This window comes from Ursus maritimus, unplaced genomic scaffold (assembly GCF_017311325.1).
Source record: "Ursus maritimus isolate PB19 unplaced genomic scaffold, ASM1731132v1 scaffold_33, whole genome shotgun sequence".
In the NCBI taxonomy this organism is placed as follows: Eukaryota; Metazoa; Chordata; class Mammalia; order Carnivora; family Ursidae; genus Ursus; species Ursus maritimus.
In genome coordinates, this window is record NW_024425897.1 from 30,048,298 (window position 1) to 30,055,812 (window position 7,515).

Genomic DNA, 7,515 nt, shown 5'->3' on the forward strand with positions numbered 1-7,515 from the left:
TTAATCTAAAGGTAACTAAAGATCCATGAAATTGGGTATTGAATCCAAGTTTTGTTTCTTGGGCTTTATTAGGACTATTGACGGCACTTGAATAAGTTCTGTGTGTTTGATCATAGTGCATTTAGGTTCATTTCCTCAATTTGATGACTTACTGTGGTTAGAGAATGGAATGACCTTCCTGGAGACACTCTCTGCAGTGTTCAGGACCAGAGGAATTATGTCTGCAACTCATGCTTCTACCTTTCAAGAGAAGTATGTTCTTTTTTTTTTTTTTTTTTAAGATTTTATTTGAGAGAGAAAGAGACAGATAATGACAGAGATAGTGAGAGAGCACAAGTAGGGAGGAGAGGCAGAAGCAGGGTCCCGCTCAGCAGGGAGCCCGATACGGGCTCGATCCCACAACCCTGGGGTCATGACCTGAGTTGAAGGCAAACGCCCAACCGACCGAGCCATCCAGGTACAGCCCCCTTTTTTGAAAAAAAATTTTATTTATTTACTTGAGAGAGAGAGAGAGCACAGTGGGAAAGTGTGAGGGAGAAGCAGACTTCCCGCTGAGCAGGGAGCCCGAGGTGGGACCCAATTCCAGGACCCTGAGATCGTGACCCAAGCTGAAGGCAGACACTCAAACGTCTGCGAGCCAGGTGCCCCGAGACTGAGCCACCTGGCGCCCTGAGAAGTATGTTCTTCTATAGAGAAAGCAGACATGGTAAAATGTTAACATCTGGGGAATACAGGTAAAGTGTATTTAGGAATCTTCCTTATTCTGTAAATTCTGCAATTCTATGATTCTTTTCCAACTTTTCATCAGTATCAAATCATTTCTAAATAGTTAAATGAAATGAATTTAGCAAGGTCCTCAGATGTCAGGTCAATATGTCCAAATCAATTCTATTTCTACATACCAGAAAATCTTTGCAAAATGGGATTTAATAAAATGAATCCATTTTCAAAAGTACCAAAATACAAAATGTAAAAAACAAATCTTGTGCTGTGGGAACTGTTTGGTATCTTGACTGTGGTTGTTAATCCATGAACCTACACGGGTGATAAAACTGAATAGAACTTCATACACGAACGTGAGTGTAAGTGAAACTGGAGAAAGCTGAAGAAGTATTTTGGGCTACGAAGGTCAGTATTCTGGCTGTGACGTACCGTGGTTTGGCAAGACGTTAACATTGGGGTGAACTGGGCAAAGTATAAGGATCTCTTTCTGTTATGTTTTACAGGTGAATTTACAATGATCTCAATAGAAGTTTCAATTAAAACAAATCTAATAAGGATGTAAAAGGGGGAGTGAATAAACTATTATACGGAGTCGATGGAATGTTATGTCCTATGTCATAAACTACAACGGAAGAAACTGTAGCTCAAGCCCCGGATACAGAGCATCACTGTTAAAGGCCGAGGGAAGGTGAAATGGAAGTACGTATTATTTAGTCAGGCATGTATCTGTGATAAAATGATGAAACAGAAGAAGCAAGAGGATGATAACCAGAATATTCAGGATGCCGTCTGCTTGTGTGGGGGAGCAGCAGATAGAGGCTGCAAATTATCTGTCATTTCCTGTTTCTCAGGATGGCTGACAGATTCATGAACATTCACGAGAAAGTATTTGTAACTAACGTGAGGTGAAAAGAGGACATAAACACAGACAATTCAGATTTTTAAAAATTATAGGAGAATACTAAGGATAACCACGTACCACTAAATATGAAAGGTCAGATAAAATTTCTCAGTTTTCAGGGTGCCTAGGTGGCTCCCACGGTGAAGCGTCTGCCTTCGGCTCAGGTCATGATCTCAGGTCCTGGGATCGAGTCCTGCATCGGGCTCCCTGCTCTTCGGGGAGTCTGCTTCTCTCTCTCAAGTAAGTAAATAAAATCTTCAAAAGAAAAAAAAAAATGCCTTCAGGGACTACAATATCCTTAGGTAAGATTTCGGAGGGATCTAAGAGGGTACCTCATTAACCCCTTCAGACAAAAAAAAAGTGCTTTCCGAAGACCTCAGGGGACTGCCTCTGTGGACCGTGTCTCTCCAACAACAGGGCTTCTGAGTCTTCAGGGTGTGGTCTCACAGAAGGCTCCCTGCCCAGCAGAGCAAGTCTTTTTTTTTTTTTTTTAAAGATTTTATTTATTTATTTGACAGAGACAGCCAGCGGAGAGGGAACACAAGCAGGGGGAGTGGGAGAGGAAGAAGCAGGCTCCTAGCGCAGGAGCCTGACGTGGGGTTCGATTCCGGAACGCCAGGATCACGCCCTGAGCCGAAGGCAGACGCTTAAGGACTGAGCCACCCAGGCGCCCCACCAGCAGAGCAAGTCTTAGAGAGATTTGGGGGGATGTGGCTTCCGCCTAATTGATACATAAAAAGCCCATAAAGTTTCCCCCCCATTTCCCATGTACCCCCCGCAACAACACCCATGTATAATTACCAAAACCTTTTCCACCAAAATACTCTCAAAAGAAAAATTGGGGATCTCCCCTCTTTAAGAACAAGAAGGTAGTCAGGGCACCAGGGTGGCTCAGTCAATTAAGCTCCTGACTCTCGATTTTGTCTCAGGTTGTGATCTCAGGTCCTGCCCTGCATTGCATCTGGCTCCTGGCTCCGAGGGGAGTCTGCTCGAGGATTCTCCTTCTCCTCTCCCTCTGCCCTTCCCACCCACTCACATGTTCTCTAAATATTGAATAAATAAATAAACAAAATCTTTAAAAAAAGAAAAAAAGAATTGAAGTAAGTTAACAGACCTCCATGAGATGAGTCAGGGGTGGCATCAGCTAGTAAGTTCTAAGAACCCAGTTGCAGATCTGGGGGAGAATCATTTTGAAGATTTTATTTATTTATTTGAGAAAGAGTCAGAGCACAAGTGGGGAGGGAGGGGCAGAGGGAGAGGGAGACGCAGACTCCCTGGGGCGGGACTTGATCCCAGGACCCTGAGATCAGGGTCTGACCTGAAGGCAGACACTTAACTGACTGAGCCACCCAAGTGCCCTTGGGGGAGAATCATTTTGAAGAAAATTTCATTATAACCTCAATTCCCAAGAATATTTTCCATCACTTGAAGTTGGAGACATGCTAAGAAAAGAATTACCATGAGTGTTATGAGTGTTTAGTTAAAAAAAAGAAGAAGAAAGAAAGAAAAAAAATTGCAAAGTGAGTAGAAAGAAAAATACAGGGCAATAAATAATGGTATGGTTAAGTGTAGTGTTCACAGCAAAAAATGAAACAAAAAAGCTCATTGTAAACTGAAAAACAATATAAATATACACACACCACAAAGTTTTAAACAGCAATATTAACTTGGGCTGAAAAGGACAAACCCTATACAAACTAAAAAGAGATCTCTGGACTCTCAACTTTCCGGAGGCAGGAAGGAGGCCGAGAAGGATACTCACTTGCAAACATGGGTCAGTTCCTATGAATAAGGAAGGACGACGCAGATGGCAGAGCCGAGATCCAAAGTGTGCAGCCAAGAGCTAGGAAGAACTCCAAGAGAACAGGACCAACTGGTGCCTGGTGACATGTACTCAGTGGGATCTAGTGACTGCTGTGTGGGGACTCCTGCTGTCCCCAGTGTTGAGCAGGAGTGTCTGTAGCAGTTTTCCTGTGTCTGCCCCACTGTTGTATTTGAGGTGTATATGATGGAAATAACCTTATCTAACCTTAATTTCCTTAGATGCCCATCTCCAAATGTAGCCACGCTGGGGTTAGGATTTCAACAAAAGAATTTTGGAAGGACACAAATATTCAGTCCATAGCACATTTAATGGCCAGTAAGAAAATACACTTGGCGAAAAAACTCATGTTCATAATATCAATAGGAATGATAAGCTTCTTAGGAATACATCTGATACAATGTTGAATTTTTAAAAAAGATTTTATTTATTTATTTGAGAGAGCGTGCGCATGCACTTTGGAGAAGGGAGGAGAGGCAAAGGGAGAGGGAGAAGTAGGCTCCTCACTGAGCAGGGACCCTAACACAGGGGCGCCTAGGTGGCTCAGTTGGTTAAGCGTTGGACTCTTGATTTCAGCTCAGGTCATGATCTGAGGGTCTTGAGATCAAGCCCTGTGTTGGGCTCTGTGCTGGGCATGCAGCCTCCTTAGAATTCTTTCTCCCTCTCCCTCTGCCCCTCCCCTCTCTCCCCTTCTGAAAAAATAAAAAACAAAAAAACCTTACGTAAACAGGATTTATGAATAAAATAATAAAATGCTATTAAAGTTCATTAAAAAACTGAAAAATTCATGGGGCACCTGGCTGGCTCAGGTGGTAGAGCATGGGACTCTTGATCTCAGGGTTGTAAATTCGAGCCCCATGCTGGCTGTAGAGATTACTTCAAAATAAAATCTTAGGGGCGCCTGGGTGGCTGAGCTGGTTAAGCATCTGCTTTCTGCTCAGGTGATGATCTTGGGGTCCTGGGATCGAGCTCTGCGCTGGGCTCCCTGCTCAGCGGGGAGTCTCCTTCTCCCTCTGACCCTCCCCCTGCTTGTGCTCTCTCTCTCTTTCTCGAATAAATAAATAAATAAAGTCTTTCAAAAAACGTTAAAAGAAATAAAAGTCTTAAAAAATTTTGTAAAAGAACTGAAAAATTCAAAGATATATTGATGGAGTAGTCAATGTAATAAAAATACTAATTCTTACAAAATATAAATTTAGTAAAATTCCAGTCAAAACAATAAAAGCATTTTCTTTCTTGAAATGGGACGGGTCCTAATATTTCCGTGAAAGTTTGCAGGTCTCCAACTGTCCAAGACCATCATGAACAAGGACAATAAGAAGAGCTTTCCCTTCTAGATACAAGAGGTTTTTATTAAGCTAGAATATTGAAACAGTGTGGTATTCATTCGGTGATAGAAAGTATTCCAGAAAGGGTACCTTGGACACATAGGGACTTAGGATATAAGAGAAATGAATGCATAAGTATTGAAGAAAGAATATGCTATTCCATTTGATACTTGGTGTTATGGGCTGAATTGTGTCCCCTTCTCCAAATTCATATGTTGCAGTCCTAACCCCAGCACCTCAGGAAGTGGGGGAGTCTGCATTGTGTGAATGGAGGTGTTAGTTCTTGGATTCCCCATGAAAGGTTAGCGTGAGGATCCACGCTCCAATTAGCATGGCCAGAAGGAATGTAGCAGGCATGAAGCCACAGTGCACTCCCGTGAAAGAGAGCGGGCCTGCCCAGAGGTGGCCACTGCCCTGGGGTCAGGGGGCTCTTTTCTTTTTTTTCTTTTTTTGTATAGGTGGTGGGTCATAGCCAGGGCGGTCTCTGAATGAGGTTGCCCTCCTCCCCTGGGAGGGGGAGTTTTTGGTTCTACCAGGTTCTTGCTGGAACTGTCAAGGCCATCTTTCCCTGAAGGGTGGGCGCGGTGGGGGGAAGCTGAAGCCACCCTTACACATGTATTATAATAAACCTAGGGGTCATCCTGGGGCAGTTGAAGAGGAGAGCATGTTTCCACTGCGGCTCTTGGTCTGCCAGCCCTGGGGTGTAAGCAGCCGCAAGGCTAAGATGTTGAAAACCACGAAATCAGGATGCTGTGCCTTCAGGCTTCTAATGTGTAACCTTGTGACCTAGGAAATTCGCTTCCCTACGGAAACAAAATGAAATGAGATCATTACTTCACACTATATGCATACACACAACTCCAGAAAGATTAAAACTTAAATGTCAAAGCAAAATGCTGAAACTAGTAAATGGTAATACAAGGAAATACTTTACGATAACAAAATGGAGAAAGATTTTTTTTTCTCTTTCAAGAGAAAGATTTTCTTTACAAGTCACATAAGGAAACCATAAAGGAAACCTAGATACTTTTTATGTCAAAACTAAAATCTAAGGGACCAACATTTTTATAAGCAGAGTTCAAAGACAAGGAAGAAACAAAAAAATTAAAACATGTTGCATACTGAGGATTAGTAAATAATATATAACAACTCCATGAGTCTAGTAGAAAAAGAACCTGACAGAAAAATAGGCAAAGGATAACTGACAATCTATGAAATAAAATCCCAATCCTGTGGAAATACAGATTTCAGCGGTGAACACCGAAACACGTTACCTGTATGTTCTGCATTTCAGATATCTCTTCGATTTAGAAATCCCGATCGTAGGGTATCCCTATCTTGCCACTAAGTCCTCCTGATGTTCCAACATTAAGCAGGATTCTAGCTTTACAGTTGATGTCTATATTTTCTTTATTTATTTGAGAGAGATAGAGTGATCGAGAGAGAGCACGAGCAGGGGGAGAGGCAGAAGCAGGCTTCCCGCTGAGCTGGGAGTCCCACGTGGAACTCGAACCCAGGACCTTGGATCAGGACCTGAGCAGAAAGCAGATGCTTAACCAACCGAGCCACCCAGGCGCCCCGCCTCAACTGGATTAAGCCAGTTGTCTTTTTTGTCTTTTTCCTTTTTTTAAGGTATGCGTGGATTTCTATTCCTAGTCTTTTGAAATCCTAATCCTCTCCGTTTTTCGCGCACGCGCGCTCAGGCCCCTCGCTCCCAGGCGGGCAGTCGCCCTCCCGGCTCCAGGCGACCGGCGCTTCTCAGACGCAGGGCGCCTACGTGCCGCGGAGCCTTCTGGGAAATGTAGTTCAAAGGCGTTTTCCTGGAGAGAAGCCGACCAAAAAAAAAAAAGAAAAGAAAAAAGCAAAAACAAAGGCGTCTTTCTCTCGCGCACGCGTACTCGCACTCGCTCGGCCCCTGACGCGTTCGGGCTGCGCCCCCTTTCTTTGTCCTTCGCCGCGGAGCGAGAGGCGAGTGTGGGCGTCTCCGCGCGCGCGCCCGCATGCCCGTGCGCGCGCCCCCCCCTCCCCGGCTCCGCCGCAGCCCCCTCGGGATCTCGCGGACCCACAGGCACCGCACCGAGGCCCGCGGGCCGGGCAGGCGTGCGGGCCGGGGGCGCATGCGGGCGGGGGCGGGGCGGCGGCGAGTCTGGGGGCGCTGGGGCGGGTCACGTGGCTCCCGGGCCTGCGCGTCAGACGACGGAGGCCTGGGGTCGGTGCTGGAGTCGGTGCGGGTTCGGGGGCGGATTTCCTCCGGCCGCGGTTGGGAGGCGTGCGGGGGTCTCGGGGTCTCTCGGGAAGGACCTGGGGTCGTGTCTGGGCGGCAGGCTTGGAGGCCTGTGGGCGCCGGAGCGTGGGCGGGCGGCGGTTCGCGGGCAGCGCGGCGTGGCGCGGGGTCTGCGCGGGTCCGGGACGCTCCTGGGCTCGGCCCGGGCTCCCGCCGGCGGACGTGGCCTCAGAGCACGACCCCCGCCGGGCGACCCTGGCCGTCCGGGGCCGCGGCCCGACGCGCGCCCCGCGGGGCTGGAACCCCGGCTGCGCAGGGAGGGTCTGGGGTCCCGCTGTCAGGGCGACTTCTTGCCGGCCTCCCGGCCCCCTGCGGTCCGGCTTCACCCGCTCCGCCCCGCCCCGCCCGTGTCAGTAGAGTCGTTCTTAAGGGGCTTCGCTACTAAAAACAAACCCCAAAGCCAGAAACAAACCCCAGATAGTTTTTGACAGCCACTGGCTGCTGCGCCCGAGGCGCT

At 47.0% G+C, this 7,515-nt stretch overlaps 1 long non-coding RNA gene across 1 annotated transcript; it reads right to left on the bottom strand.

Annotated features, from left to right (window-relative positions):
- Positions 1 to 4,780: 4,780 nt before the first annotated feature.
- Positions 4,781 to 6,736, bottom strand: LOC103678879. Its single transcript, XR_572770.2, has 2 exons — positions 6,049 to 6,736; positions 4,781 to 5,577 (listed from the first exon to the last, which is right to left on the bottom strand). It is a non-coding gene; the product is annotated as an uncharacterized LOC103678879 (long non-coding RNA).
- Positions 6,737 to 7,515: the final 779 nt, after the last annotated feature.